We start from the raw sequence: 16,433 nt of genomic DNA, 5'->3' as shown, positions 1-16,433 counted from the left end.
CAAAGCTGACCTCAAAGTATGAACAAAAATAAGCCGACAAGACATAAGTGAAAATACTGATTGGATGAGAAGATTGGAGGAACAAGATAATAAGGGGCTAGGATGGTAGTTGTGGTGAGAGAAGAAATTGTGGGTGAGGTAGGGTAGCATTTTGATAAAAGCCCAGGATCCTGGCAACTAACCCCACAGCTCATATAAGCAAGCCCAGGGAGGCTACCCTAATCTACCTCATCTATGGAGACTGCTGTGAATCGTTGTTCTGAAATGGACTGCAAAGCCGGGCGCAGTAGCTCACTCCTGTAATCCCAACGCTTTGGGAGGCCAAGGCGGGTGGATCACTCGAGGTCAGGAGTTTGAGACCAGGCTGGCCAACATGGTGAAAGCCCGTCTCTACTAAAAATACAAAAGTTAGCTGGCCTTGGGGCAGGTGCCTGTAATTCCAGCTATTCAGGAGGCTGAGGCAGGAGAATCACTTAAACCTGGGAGGTGGGGGTTGCGGTGAGCAGAGATCGCGCCACTGCACTCCAGCCCCAAAGGCAGAGCGAGACTCTGTCTCAAAAAGAAAAAAGGAAAGAAAGACATGGAATGCAAGCCATACAGATAAACAAGGCCACCAAGAAAGGTCACAAGGGCAAGGGATAAGTAACAATGAACATGTAATTTTGCCCATGCTTATGAACACCTGAATTCTATCCACTGATCCCTTTTGGGTCTGTGGGCCCGAAGTGGAGATTCCCTCTAAACCCCTGCTTTAGATGCAGGCGCTGCAGAGCCACTCCAAGTCATTTGTTCCAAGACCATGTGTTAAAATAAGCCTATACGTTGAGTGGCATGAGGTTAAAGTTAGTGTCTTCTTTATCTTTGTGTCACTGGTACCCAACTAGCACCTAGTATATGGTAGAGGCACAGTGAACATAGCAGGGATATACATGCAGTGTTCAAGTTGCTGGCAGGGTGTGAACAGGGTACCAGAACATGGGCTTTATGTAGGGATTAGAGTTAGAAGCATTAGCAGCTGAAAAAATGCCAGGAAAATGATGAAATCTGCACAGTGGAAAAAGGGGGTCAGAGATCTAAAGTCTAGATGAATGCAGAAAACAGAGCACTCAGGAATAATCTTCTGCTCACCACTCCTTGAGAAATGTGACATACATGCAAAATTCTGCACCACATCTGGGACTGAAGAAGTAGATCTTTCACCTTAAAATTCCCCACTGGTAGCCACAGGGAGAGAGAACTCTCTCTAATTTGATGCTCATCAAGAGGGACTCTCATCTCCAGGACTGCCTGTGGGAGGTCAAGTCTTCCTCCCCAGGATGCTGCACTTGGATGGACTTGAAAGAGTTCCGTTTGTTCCCAAGTAAGTTCTCTCCATGCACCTGGAGCCACTGTGCCATAGCCTTCATACAAATTACGCATATAAGCAAAGAGGCTTCCCACAAAGGGTGTTGTTTCCCTTTCAGAGACAGAAAGCACATTCTTTCCACACTCTGGTGGCCCCGGGCCCAGAAGGCACACTTCTTCCCAGCGCCCTCCAACCGTGTGGGGAGCACTGAAGTGGTAATTACCTTAGAAAGTGTTTTTTCCCAGTATTCAGCTGCAGAAAAATAACACACCACCTCTCTTTCCATGCGTCTCATGGAATTATGTAAATAGAACCAAAGCAAACCAGTCTAAATGATTATAAAATGGATTTCTAAGTGATACCTGTTACCAGACACGAATACTAAAAAAAATCCTGTTCTTTCTCAGTCACCAAGATGAAAGAATAGAATATTTAGTAAAGGATTCTTCTCCAGTGGATGATGCCTTCTGGGTTATCTGGCGTTGTTGACTTGATAGAGACAACAGTCTCACCCGAGTATACAGGAGGGATGAGCTCTGTCCACATTTCATGAAACTAGATGAGGAAGACACTAGATAGGGAGAATGTAAAAGTGACTCAACGAATGGAAGAACGTTTCTCAAACTTTAGCACACATCAACTCGCCTGGAGGGGTGTTCAAATGCAGATTTCTGCACCCGGCTCTCAGTGATCCTGCTTCCGTGAGTCTGAGCTAGGTCCCAGGAATTTTCAAGTTTCCAGCTAATAATGATACTAGTGGTCCATAGACCACTCTTACTGTGTGACTTTTGAGGATTGCCCCTCCCTTACATTCACCTGGACTGTCAAACTAGGGTCCCTGCCTACTCAACTAGAAGGGTTGGCCGTGAGCCAGGCTGTTCAATCAACAAACCCTCTCCCACAAAACCCAAATTCTTCCAATGGTGGGCTTGAGGCTAACCAGAGCCCATGGAGATGCTGGCCAAGAGATACTCTTTCCTTCTTTCCAAGGTCCTTTGTACTAAGGACTATGTAATTCTGAAGCTACAAGTGCCTTTCTTCGTAGCCCATTGAAAAGAGACTAACACAGAACCAATACAGAGAAAAGGAAAGAAGGAAGGAGAAAGGGAAGGAAAGTTCTAACAATTTTGTCCAAAGCAACCCCTGGAGCCAGTCACACCTAAACACTAGTAGACCCAAAGAACTTTGCTGGTGAGTCAAGAAATTTACCACCCCCGCCCCCCACCATTTTAAAATCTGAAACATTTTGAGTTGGTGTTTCTGTTTAGAACAGACAGATTCCTCACTGATACTCATTTCTCTTAGCGTCTATAAAAACGTCATTAACTTGAGATTTCTGCCAAGGACACCAGCACTGGGTGAAAAGACGCACACGTATCCTGACTCAAGGGCCTGTAATTCTATCAGTGACGTGGTTCTCCAAGTCCAGCTTTGCTCATCCCAGCTCATATCCCACATAAGTTTGTCAGGCCCATGCTCCTTAGCCTTTGAGTTTCAGAATGGCTCTCCTAAAAGGAACACTCCTATTTGTCCAGTTTGTGATCCCATATTCACTGTGGGCCAGACCTACTACACAACTCCTTAATTTTTCAGTTGGCCGGGAGTGAGGTTCCAGGATGCCACAGCCCTGTGCTCTGAAGACAACAAGTCCATCGATTCAGATGGATCTGATTCACCTGACCTTAGGAGGAATACACTGAATTTTTTTTCATGCCAGAGCATCCTCCCAGGTAAAATACTTCTAATGTTACCTACACCTGCCAACCCTAGAACCAACATCAAAATAGGAGGGCCACCATGTTTCTGATACCCCAGGTCAGTGTTTTCTGGAAAGTTCCATCTGCTGCCCGTTATTACTTACACTGAATATATTGCTAACCCTGCTGTTGCCCTCCAAACTGTAGTCCCTTAGTCTCAGCCCCTCTCTCGGACTCCCTTAGTGTAATTTCTCTATATCTTACTCCAAAAATACTGTAACATCATCATCAGTGTTCCTTCACCTTCTCAAACTCCTTCCATCCTGTTCTTGCCTCTCTGCCCCAGTCAACTTCTTTTTTTTTTTTTTAATTTATTTTACTTAAAGAAAAGATCTCACTGTGTCACCCAAGCTAGAGTACAGTGGAGCAATCACTGCTCACTGCAACCTCCAGCTCCTGGGCTCAAGTGATCCTCCCACCTCAGGTTCCCAAGGAGCTGAGACTACAGGTGTGCATCACAGTGGCAAACTCATTGTTTAATTTTCTTTTTCTGTAGAGACAGGGTCTTGCTATGCTGCCCAGTGTGTACTCTCTGAAGTCAAACTCCCAGGGTTCAGTACCAGCTGTACTTCTTATTTATTACTGAATCTCTTTGGGATTCAGTTTCTTCATCTGTAGAGATAATGATAATCATTGTAGATATTTTATGCATATTTGTGTGTGCTTGAAACAACAATCTAAGTAAAACATTCAACATAGTTCCAGGCACATAGGAAGCATTCCATACATGTTAGCCACTACTGTGGTATAGGAATATCAGAAAAATCTCACTTCCCTAATCAACTAGCCAAAAAGCAATGTCCAATTATCTATTTTGTTTTATTTATTTATTTTTTAAGAGACAGGATCTCACTCTGTCACCCAAGCTAGAGTACAGTGGCATAATCATAGCTCACTGTAGCCTCAAACTCCTGGGTTCAAGCAATTCTCCTGCTTCAGCCTCCCAAGTAGCTGGGACTACAGGTGTACACCACCATGCCTGGCTAATGTAAGTTTTAAAAATTTTTTATAGAGACAGGGTCTCACTGTGTTGCCCAGGCTGGTCTGGAACTCCTGACTTTAAGTGATTTTCCTGTCTTGGCCTACCAAAGTGCTGAGATTATAGGCACCTGCCACTGTGCCTAACCTGTTCAATTATCGTACTTCACAAATTGTTGCCATCTTTAATTTAACATCAGAGTGTTGAAATTTTATCTTGTTCATTCTTTCAACTAGGATATGTAACTTCATGCCTGATACATTGCAGGTACTCCATAAATGTGTTAAATGAATGCATCAATGATAATAAATATCATTTAATGAGAACTCATTCTGTATAAAGCACTTTACATATTTTATGTAATCATCAAAACAAACCTGCAAAGTCATTGTCTCTTTCCCATTTGAAAGGTGAGGAAAATTAAGGATCGGAGAAGTTTTATAACTTGCTCAAATGCAAACAGCTGACAAATGGGTAAACTTTTCCCACAGTCTCAGATTTTTCCAACTTCTTTTTGATTCATGAACCTCTCTCATAAATAAATATACTATTGTAGGTGCGGGTGTGGTGACTCATGCCTGTAATCCCAGAACTTTGGGAGGCTGAGGAAGGCGGATCATTTGAGGTCAGGAGATGGAAACCAGCCTGGCCAACGTGGTGAAACTAAAAATACAAAAAAAAATTCACCAGGCATAGTGGCACATGCCTGTAGTCCCAGCTACTCAGGAGGCTGAGGCAGGAGAATTGCTTGAACCTGGGAGGTGGAAGTTGCAGTGAGTCGAGATCACACCACAGCACTCCAGCCTGGGCAACAGAGTGAGACTCCGTCTCAAAAAATAAATAAATAAATAAGTAAACTACGTAGGCCTTTAGGAATTTTTGAATCATTTCAGCATTGACAAGAAGGGACTTTTAATAAAAGGCTCTATTATAGCACTGTATCATCAAATAGTATGCTGTAAAGATCCTGTTACAATCTTTACAGTATTAAGACAAATTTTCACTTGTCCCCATGTAACATGTGATGTAAAGCTGGCAGATTTGGCTTAAATTATTTATGAAACAAAAATGTTTGAGTTTATTTCAGGAAGGAGTTTTACTCTGTTGCAAGACATTTAAAAAAGACAAAAGTTCCTTTTATGAACCGATGTTTGGAGTTCTAAATCTTGTGCTGATTTTTTTAAAGACATAATTGTTCTAAATGATAAGATGCAAGAAAAGGTTCCGGCTGATATTTGCAAGCACTTTTCTACAAATAACGCGTTGCAGGTGTGGATAGTCATTATTCTTAATAAATGAAAAGCCAAATTGGATATAAGTGTCACTATATTTTCTATTTTTAACATGAGCGTTGAAGGATATTTCAGTGTACCTTATAAGACTTCTTATCCGATAAATGCAACTTGCAAATCTGGTGAAGGTCAGTCTGAAGTAAATGTGCAGATTGATTATCATATTTTTGTTCCTCATTAACTTGCTGCATTTCAATAGCCCTCTTCTGTATACTTCCTATTGTCAAATCTAGGTCTTACAGGTGTACACTAAATAATCTATGACTGTGATGAAAACAGCCAAACTGTCTCAAAGTGACCCCAGAAGTTCATTCTGGATTGCTTTGGACAAAGATAACTAAGACCAGACTCCTACCTACTCTAGGTGAGAACGAAGGGTCATGCCACAGGACCAACGGCATCTTCCCCAACCTTGGCAGAAAGGACTTACGGCTTGCAGTCCCCAGGGTCTCCAAGTGCTGAGGGCTGGTATTACCAGACAGACTCCTGTCAACAGCTGGAGCACCTTGTGTTCTGTTTATTCCCCCGCTCACATGTCTGCCTACAGAAAGAGCAAGCAATAAGGGAACGGGTCCCTCCACTAGAATGTAAAGTTACATGGCGTGTCTAGGACTTTCTGGCTCCATACCCTTTGCACAGGTTTTTTAAACTGGAAACAAAGTGTGCTTATTTTGCAAGAAAATTAAAAGCCCATCAGTTAAACTTAGTCCCCAGTGATCTTCTGCAAAAGTCTAAAGTGGCGAGAAGAAGAAGGAAAAACAGAACAAGACTTGGAATTGTTCATGTGTCCAAGACTTAGGTTTGAGCCAATACAGTAAGACATGAAACATGTTTGCAGACATAAATATTAGAAAGGAAGAGACAAAATTATCATTATTTGTAAATTATTTACTTGCATACCTATGAAGTCTAGAGAACATTATAATTGATTTTTAAATGAACCAAAAGGATAGATGTAAAGTAAGTATATAAAAATAAATCATATTCCTACTCACCACTTAAAAAGCATACATAAGGAAAAGAGAAATTCTGTTCCTGACATAACTGAACCAGAGCAAAAAAAAGTTAATAAATTTTACCCCCCCAAAAAATGCTACTTATAAAACTATATTTCTAGTTATATGTGTAAATAACCCTTATTAAATGTAGCCTGGATAAGAAGGCTAAAAATATTACAAAATATAAATTTATAACAAAGTAACATGTAGAGACAATTTAATTATTATTCTTACAGCTCTCACAACAAAGGATACTCTCATTATCCTTGTTTTTAAGGGGAGAAAACTGATGCTAAGAGATATTAAGTAAGTTGCCTAGAACAGTTAGTAGTAAGGACTGGATTAAGTCAGACACCAAAGCATGTATATTTAAGAACTCTGCCATATTGCCTTCCAAATCCATGTCACATCCCCATGAAATGTCTTTCTTGATGTAGAATTTCATAAAAACTTTTAATCTTGGACGATATTAAGAAAAACGAAATGTAATGGGAGATCGACGACTACTTCTGCCAGATGACTGAAATCTATTAGAAGGCTGCAATAATTAAAATACCAGAGTACTAGCCGGGTGCGGTGGCTCATGCCTGTAATCCCAGCACTTTGGGAGCCCGAGGCAGGCAGATCACAAGGTCAAGAGATCAATATCATCCTGGCCAACATGGTGAAACCCCATCTCTACTAAAAATACAAAAATTAGCTGGGTGTGCTGGCATACACCTGTAGTCCCATTTACTCAGGAGGCTGAGGCAGGAGAATCACTTGAACCCGGGAGGCAGGGCTTGCAATGAGCCGAGATCTCACCACTGCACTCTAGCCTGGTGATAGAGTGAACTCCATCTCAAAAAAAAAAAAAAAAAAGCATAGTAGTAGAGCATGAATGGAAGAGAGGCCCAATGACTGCCAAGACCTAGCTGAGAGTCAGGGTGGAGGTGGCCAAACTGCACCATAGGGGGTGGTGGAGCATCCAGATTGGCAGAGCAAAACCCATAGGAGGAACTCATTATGCAGATGGCCTGGCAGAGGAACCAAATTATGGTAAGGCCAAAGACAGTGGGCAGAAAAAGGTAGGCAGGAGAATTCAGCTCCTTGCCTCTGATGATACTGAATGAAGAGCTCATTTTGTCTGAAATGTCTTGGTCACAGGAATGGATGAAGTAGCAGGAGCTAAAGCCAGTGATAGCCAGTGAGTAGACTGGGTTAAAACGGAAGATGAATGTTCTGAGAGCCACAAAAGAGTGGGAAAATGGGAATATGCTTGCCTGGAATGCAATACAAGCCAAAGAGGAGCCTTCTATGGGGAAGCTTTCTTTTGTCTCTGGTTGTCTATGTCCCTAAAGGGAAACAGCTTCATTTCCAATCACTACAATAGATTGAGATCCACCACAGCTTATCACAGTTTGAAAAGCAGGGATCATATTTCAACTTTGGGTTTTCTCTTCAAATAAGGTTAATAAACAGTCTTGGAAAGAAGCATATGGTGGAAAGGAAAATGTTTACGTTAAATTTTAAACTTGTTTCTTTGTGCTGGATATCTTCCCATTCTCCTGTGAATTCTCTCTCCCCTTCTCCACCTGGTCAGGACTGCTAAAGGCTAAGCTGTGTAGATGTCATTACAAGACCCCGAGACCAAGGCTGGGGCTAGGGTAGGGAGAGTGAGGCATTGACGGTGGAACATTTAAGAAGGCTCTCACTCTCAGGGCCATGCAAGTGCTCCGTGCCCAGTCCTGACAGTGAGGGCCTCCTTAATTGTTGATCGCTGGATGCCTCACTTACGACATCCTTATTGGTTCTATCAGTGGGGACTTCCTTCTGGTAGGAAGTCAGACACAGGGTCAACGGTGAAGTCAGGTTGATGTAGGGCAGGCAAGCTCCGAAACTCGAGCTTAGCATGGGAAGATTCTTGGCTTCACTCAGGAAAGAATTCAAGAGCCAGCCAGTGGTAGAAGAAGACAGTTGTATGAAGGCAGCAGTGTTAAGCTCCGTTGATGCTCCTGCAGAGCAGGGCTCCCCCATCTTAGACAGTGTGTGGAGAGCAGCAGCTCAGGGGCAGGTCTCCAGCCATATTAATACCCACTTTTAATTACACAGAATTAAGAGATGGGTTATTTCAAAATTTCTAGAAAAAGGGTGCCATGGAAAGGGGCAATAACTTTCAGGTGTTGCCATGGCAATGATAAACTGTCATGGCACTGGTGGGCATATCTTATGGAGAGGTGCTGTTGGTGCCTCGTCCCTGTTTCAGCCAGTCTTCAGTCTGGTCCAGGACTGAGTTCCGCCTCCTACCTTAAGGTTATTTGTTTCCCTGGTTGGCTGCAGCCCCTGACAGATCAGTGCTGCACCCAAAGCCCTTGCCGTACAAAGCTCTCTTACTTTAACTTGTCCCTTAGAGCCTGGAGGTGGTAACTCTTGTCTGCTACTAACCCAGATAATTGCACTGTCTTCTGTAGTTCTTCTACACCCAAACATCTGTAAATAAGCCCTTTGTAAATAAACATTCTTTGAATAATCTTATTCTGAGTATGCCATCTTCTTTCCATTGAGACCCTGATAAATATATGTCCCTCATCCAGGCTCTGCCATTTGTAGAGTACTATGAATTAATATTTTATGAGCCCTGTAATTATCTTGTGAATAACCCAACTATATTGCATCATACCTTTTTACATTAAAAGCATTAATTATGAAGCCTGTAATCCCAGCACTTTGGGAGGCCGAGACGGGCAGATCACGAGGTCAGGAGATCGAGACCATCCTGGCTAACCCGGTGAAACCCCGTCTCTACTAAAAAATACAAAAAACTAGCCGGGCGTGGTGGCGGGTGCCTGTAGTCCCAGCTACTCGGGAGGCTGAGGCAGGAGAATGGCGTAAACCTGGGAGGCAGAGCTTGCAGTGAGCTGAGATCCGGCCACTGCACTCCAGCCTGGGGGACAGAGCGAGACTCCGTCTCAAAAAAAAAAAAAAAAAAAAAAAAAAAAAAAAACCATTAATTGTGTAAATGGGCACATTTCTTTTTAAATACCACATTTTGGGGGCATGGTTGTTTTGGCCTCAAAAAAAATAAAAGTTGTCCTGGTCTTTACTAATGCCCATTGAGACCATGATGTCAACAAAGCAGCAGTGATGGATAATGATTTAGAAAACAGGCTTAGAATTAGACAGACTAATCCCAGCTCATCTTCTTCCTTGCTGTGTGACTTTGGACAAGTTGCTTGCTCCAGCAGATGTAGAGGCTGCAGCTGTTGGCTTTTTTTTTTTTTTCATCCTTCTAAAATTGGACGGTCTTTCTGAAAATATTTCCCATGCCAGGCCGGGCACGGTGGCTCACACCTGTAATCCCAGCACTTTGGGAGGCCAAGGTGGGCAAATCACGAGGTCAGGAGATCGAGACCATCCTGGCCAACATGGTGAAACCCCATCTCTACTAAAAATACAAAAAATTAGCCGGGTGTGGTGGCGGGCACCTAGTCCCAGCTACCTGGAGGGCTGAGGCAGAATTGCTTGAACTCTGGAGATGGAGGTTGCAGTGAGCAGAGATCATGCCACCGTACTCCAGACTGGGCAACAGAGCGAGATGCCATCTCAAAAATATATATATATTTCCCATGCCAGTACCCAGGCTCAACTCCTATATTGTGATGTGACCCCAATTGAGACACCAAGTCTTGTCTCTTTAAATTGAAGCTCTCAGCTCCTGGGAAAAATCACACAAATCTTCAGCTTCCATATTCGTTAGCTCACACCTTTCCTTGCCAACTGACAGCAAATTGTAGGCACCTGAAGGGAGCAGAGTTGGAGACCGACTCCACAGGGGCAAGATGTCTAAAACAACAAAACGTGAGTTATTTTTGCAATGTTTCTTTTTCAGGCCCTCCCACTCCCTGTAATATCTGGCTGAGGTGTGAATGGCTGACTCCAGCAGGTATCAGGAACAGATGGAACCAGCTAATTATGTCTCTTACATGTGAGTAGAGATAAAGCTGTTAATTGCTAATTGTACACTCCTCCCATTTCCCATCCCAGGGCGCTGGGGCAGAGACCACGTCCTAAACCCAACTCAAACGTGGCCTGTGCTCTTGGCTGAAGAAAAGCGTGGAAAGCAGTTGGAGACCTGCATCCCCAGGACTGTCAGCCCTTCTCCAGGGCTAGCAACAAGCAGAGTGTAACAGTGAGAAGATGCTCATGGCAGGCTCCAGATAGCTGTGCCCTCAGCCCAGGAGGACTCAGCCAATGAAGACTCAGCTAATGAAAGCTCAGCATGGAGGTGGCAAAGGGCTGCACACCCACCAGCAAGTGACATCTGGTAATTGTTTCCAGTGTGCTCCGGGTCAACTTAGTTCCCCAGAAGCCACATAATCCTGAGGTCTCTAGGCTTGTATGCAGCTCCTGACTGGACACCGAAAAGCGCTGTAATCTGCAATCTTCCTCCATCTTCCAAGCCTTAAGATCATGTCTCATGACAGTCACAGGAGTTTAAGCTAATCAGCATCTCTTTTTTGGGAAACATCCCTATCCCATTCCCATTAGATGTGAGTTGGAGAGGTAGTCCAATCATATACTGCAATGTAACAGAATATTCCATTCCCATGGCCACAGTAATTGGTTTAGGGAAGGTCAGGTGACACTAATTTGGCCAATCAGAGGCACTCCCAAGACAAGTTAAAATTCTTTCCAGGCTGGAGTCTGATGGCACCATCATAGTTCATTGCAACCCAGATCTCCTGGGCTCAAGTGATCCAAGCAGCTAGGACTACAGATGCGTGCCACCATACTGGCTAATTTCTTACTTTTTTTGTAAAGACAGGATGTCACTATGTTGCCCAGGCTGGTCTAGAACTCCTAGCCTCAAGCAATCCTCCCACCTTGACCTCCCAAAGCGCTGGGATTACAAGCATGAGCCACCATGCTCGATCTGAAATTCTTGGGAAGGAAGCATTCTTTTTTTTTTTTTTTTCTTTTTTGAGACAGAGTGTTGTTCTGTTGCCCAGGCTGAAGTGCAGAGGCATGATCTATGCTCACTGCGACCTCTGCCTTTTGGCCTTTTGGGTTCAAGCAATTCTCATGCCTCGACCTCCTGAGTAGCTGGGATAACAGGTACACACCACCATTCTCAGCTATTTTTTGTATTTTAAGTAGAGACAGGGTTTCACCATGTTGGCCAGGCTTGTCTCAAACTCCTGGCCTCAAGCAATCCTCCCACCTTAGCTTCCCAAAGTGCTGGGATTACAGACATGAGCCACCCATGCCCAGTCTAAAATTCTTGGGAAAGATACATTATTTGGAATTGCTGCACTAGGGATATTGTAAGCTACCAGTGTCCCCTACCTTTCTTTTTTCACAGGTATAGCATATGCTGTTGGTGCCCTGTGCCATATCCCCTTGGCCCACCTGAGCTTACCTACAGTTGTGATAGACAGTTTCCAACCTCAAGCATTTGCATCTCTCCTCTCTGCCTGAAGGCTTTTGCTAGTACCCAGGACCCTTCTCTGCCACCTTCAAGTGGGGGAGAGCTGATGCTCTCGGGTGATCTTCAGCCAATGGGAAATGAAACTATAAATAAATTTCCTAGCATCCTTGCCCTTGGCTGAGACAATCCTGAGGCTGCTCCACGTAGTCTCTAACAAGATCCCAGCATGACCTGCCCATGGGGCCACCGGCTCCTCAGTACACTTTTTACTGATTTTTCTCCCATCTGTCTTATCCTCTCCATTTCCTCACTTGTGCTTCCTGAGATCACCTCCTGTGTTAGTTTGGTCCTTCTCTTGAGATTAGACATGTGAGAAGTTTACTGGAGAAATACCTGTGAAGGCAAAAGGAGAGGGAGCTGGAGAAGGCAGGGAGAAGCTCAGACTCCAATACGGGACTCACACTGCAGCAGAGAGAGGGAAGGAGGGATAATTGGGCAGGAAGAGACATAGACTGCAGCCTAATTCCAAGATAAGTTTGGCCAGGCCAGTGAGGGGTTCTCAAAGACACCTGTCAGTCGAGAACCACATCTTGTAGGAATGGGCCTCCCTTGGTGGCCTCACTGTGCTGTCCTTAGCTGGGTACAGTCTGAGGGAAGTACGGCTTTGGTGTAAAGGTGGTGTCGCAGAAGAGTAAGAGCAGGGCTATTAGTCAATCATGCTCCTGCCGCAGAACATCTGAGTGGTTCATTGTCACGACCACCACATCTCCCAAAAAAACTACTGTACCACAGGGTCTGCTTTTGGTGGTGGTGGTGGTGGTAGGGGAACCCAAACTGAGATGATGAAAATCCCTGAAAATGAACCATATGTAAAAGAAAGCAAAGCCAATCGTTTGAGTACCTGGATCCAACCATTCTTGATGTCAGTAACCCACTGAATGTTACAGCTAAATAAGCCAATATAATTTCCTCTTGTTGTTTTTTGTTTGTTTGTTTTTCTCTTCATTGTTGCTATATAATCTAGTTAGAGTTGGATTTCTGTCGATGAGAACCAAAAGAGTCCAGACTAACACAGACATCGTAACTATCCATTTTTACTAGTGTTGGTCTGAAATTCATTTTGCTTACCTTGGAACTGTTAAGCCAACCATGGTGAAAATTGACTTCCCTTAGCCTTTGTTATGACCGTCTTTGACCCTCTTCCTTCTCCCTGCCTGGAACAGCCAGTATGTCATCCAGATGGAACTCTTCAAGTATGGTAGAACACATGTTTATCCATCCATGGCTGTACACCGACTCTAGATCACTCTGTTTCTCATGATTTGTAAAATAAGTGCATAGGTGTTGTGTGGAATGCTGACATGAGCACATAGGTCTACTCTGCGCCATATCAGGCAGCCAAGGAAAGGAATCAAGATGCCTGGAGACCAACATGACCGAGGACAGCAAGGCAGGGTGATGCAGCCCAGCCTCAGTGACTGATTCTAGAAATACGGATAAATGGGACGGGTGCGGTGGCTCATGCCTACAATCCCAGCACTTTGGGAGGTCAAGGCAGGCGGATCACCTGAGGTCAGGAGTTGGTGACCAGCCTGGCCAACATGGCGAAACCTTGTCTCTACTAAAAATACAAAAATTAGCCGGGCGTGGTAGTGTGTGTCTGTAGTCCCAGCTACTCAGGAGACTGAGGCAGGAGAATTGCTTGAACCTGGGAGGTGGAGGTTGCAGTGAGCCGAGATCACACCACTGCATTCCAACCTGGGCAAGAGAGTGAGACTGTCTCAAAGAAAAAAAAGAAAAAGAAAAAAGAAACACAGATAAATTGGCAGACTTACTTAGAGACCAACAGGCATAATCACCCCAGAATCAGCGCAATCCTGAGGTCTCTAGGTACCAGCTTGTATGCAGCTCCTGACAGGACACTGAACAGTGCTGCCATCTGGAATCTTCCTCCATCTTCCAAGCCTTAAGACCATGTCTTGGGGCCGGGCGCGGTGGCTCAAGCCTGTAATCCCAGCACTTTGGGAGGCCGAGACGGGTGGATCACAAGGTCAGGAGATCGAGACCATCCTGGCTAACACGGCGAAACCCCGTCTCTACTAAAAACACAAAAAATTAGCCGGGCGAGGTGGCGGCACCTGTGGTCCCAGCTACTCGGGAGGCTGAGGCAGGAGAATGGCGGGAACCCGGGAGGCGGAGCTTGCAGTGAGCTGAGATCTGGCCACTGCACTCCAGCCTGGGCGACAGAGCGAGACTCCGTCTCAAAAAAAAAAAAAAAAAAAAGACCATGTCTTGTGATGGTCACAGGATTTTAAGCTAATCAGCATCTCTTTTAGAGAAACATCCCTTTCCTGTTTCCAGTAGATGTGAGTTTCAGAAACATCAACTCTAAAAAAGGAGAGTTTCTTTAGCAAGGATTTTACACAGTGGTTAACAAAGGACATAACACAAGTGCCCCTTCTTTCTTTTGTGTGTAACTTCCACACAGAATCTGTCTCATTGGGTTAATATTACCCAAAAACAAACCCCATTTAACAGAGAACGCATGATAATAAGGCTGCTCTCAGTAAACGGGTTCAGACTGCAAGAGGACCAGAAACGGAAAATGAAGGTGCATAATTTTTTCTTTAGCTTGATGTGCACAAATACCATATGGCTATGAGGAATGAGTACATTCTTCCTAAATGCCCGGCCAGAATGGGAATACAGAAGCCACACACACTTTGTACACAACATCATTCCGCCTTGAGACATGTGCTTTCAAGTTTATGTCTGTCTTGGGAAAATAAGGATCACTTATTTTGAGCCGCAGTGATTAATTTTTGTGTCCAAATAAGTATTTGTTTGTCCTTTTGTACAGAACTCTTTGCCTTCAGGCGCTGCGGTGGGTGGTGAAGAACTGAAATACACAAGCCTTGGGGCTTCCCCTTGTCCATGAAACTGCAGAAGATGCTGGCTCGAGAGAACTCAGGTGAGAAAGCTGCTGCAGGAGCCAGAAACCTTGGCAAAGACTTTTTCTTTGCAAGTAAGAAAGCTGGTTAGGAAAGAGGACCAACTGTTCCTTCTAAATTCCCAGGGAGTGGAGGGTACGTGAGGCCCTGTGATTCATTGGCCAGGAGTATCTGCTCCAGCTGCCAGGCCAGAGTGATCAATCCAAAAGTGCTTCTGAAAATGAGGCCAGACCTACATTAATGAAGCCTGATTGCCTCAGAATTATTGTCGGATTAATTAGCAGCTTTGCCAGTAGCCCATGTGTTCAGGGTCAGTAACAATTTATGGTGAGTCACATTTAAGTAATTTCACTCAATTCAACCAGCATTTGCTGCACCTACTAAGCACAGAGTTTTAGGGAAACCCAATGTAAGAACAGGGTCTGAACTGGACTTCCAATGCCAAGGATTCTAGGCCTAGCTCTGCCATATACAAGTCATTTACCAGTAGGAAAAAAATCACTTTGTCTTTCTGGCTTCAGTTTCCCCATTTGGCAAAAAGAAAAAGAAAAAAAAAAAGGTGGGATGGAATTGACTCAATAGTCAGTCAGTTTCCTCCAATATCAATGAGGTAGGAGGTGGAGCTCTACTCCAGAGACAGGGCCTGGACACCAGATTAGATTGAGGAGTAGCTAAAAAAGGGCCAGGGTGAAAGCAGCTTTAAATCAGACACACTCACTAGTGTGCCATGTCAATTTACTGTTGCCATGGCAACACCTAGGCATTACTGCCCCTTTCCAAGGCAATGACCCAATGACCCAAAAGTTAGAATGCTTTCCCTAGAACTTTCTGCATAAACTGCCTCTTAATCTTCATGCAATTAAAAGTGGGTATAACTATGACTACAAAACTGCCCTGAGCTGCTACTTTCTGCCTATGAGGTAGCCCTGCTCTGCAGGAGCAGTCACAGAGCTATAACACTGCCTCTTCAATACATCTGTTTTCTTCTACCTCTGGCTTGCCCTTGAATTCCTTCCTGGGCAAAGCCAAGAACTCTCACAGGCTCCACGGTGGGGCTTGCCTGTCCTGCATCACCAAGACACAGTCTGTATTATTTCTGAGAGCTTGAAATGTAAAATTAGATAAGACACATACACACAAAAGGAAAATTTCATTAATTCCATGAATGTGTTTATCCACAAATATTTACCGATCAGTTCCTACCAGGTTCCAGACACTATACAAAATAATGTAAGATAAGCTTACCTTCAAAACCATACAGTCTATTGGGGAAGACCCTGAAAAAATGCACAGTTGGAGCACAGGCACAGAGCAGGGAGCTTTTGAATTAGAAGGCGGGTAGCAAAGTTGTGCCAGAGGAAGTAGCATTGTACTGAGAAATAAAAAAAAGAGATGAAAGGCATCTCGTCAAAGAGTACAGAATTTAATAAGACATAGAGTCACGATAAAAGTATGTTGGGGGAATGAAGGTGTATTCTGTGAGAATAATAAGGAACGTGGCAGGAAAGCTGCATTAGAGCTAGGTTATAGGAGAGCATTTTTGTTTGGAACTAAATTCTGGAAGCCAAGGGAATCTACTGAAGGAATATGACATGACGTGGTCAGATTTTGATTCTGTGGCAGTCTAGAAGCAGAGAGGAAGATAAATTGTTGAGGGAGGAGGTTAAACACAAGGAAGCCCATCAGGAGGCTTTTACAATTATC

General features: G+C 44.1%; 1 long non-coding RNA gene across 2 annotated transcripts; it reads left to right on the top strand.

Moving 5' to 3' along the window:
* Positions 1-708: 708 nt before the first annotated feature.
* On the top strand, positions 709-14,991 carry LOC135968946 (uncharacterized). 2 transcript variants are annotated; one of them, XR_010584000.1, is made up of 4 exons: positions 709-1,360; positions 2,881-3,075; positions 10,395-10,660; positions 14,639-14,991. It is a non-coding gene; the product is annotated as an uncharacterized lncRNA (long non-coding RNA). The 2 variants fall into 2 exon arrangements; XR_010583999.1 differs by having other exon boundaries at positions 2,651-3,075.
* Positions 14,992-16,433: the final 1,442 nt, after the last annotated feature.

The sequence above is a fragment of the Macaca fascicularis genome, chromosome 20, assembly GCF_037993035.2.
Source record: "Macaca fascicularis isolate 582-1 chromosome 20, T2T-MFA8v1.1".
In the NCBI taxonomy this organism is placed as follows: domain Eukaryota; kingdom Metazoa; phylum Chordata; class Mammalia; order Primates; family Cercopithecidae; genus Macaca; species Macaca fascicularis.
Note: the sequence above shows the minus strand (reverse complement) of the source record. Positions and strands in the feature narration are given on the sequence as shown.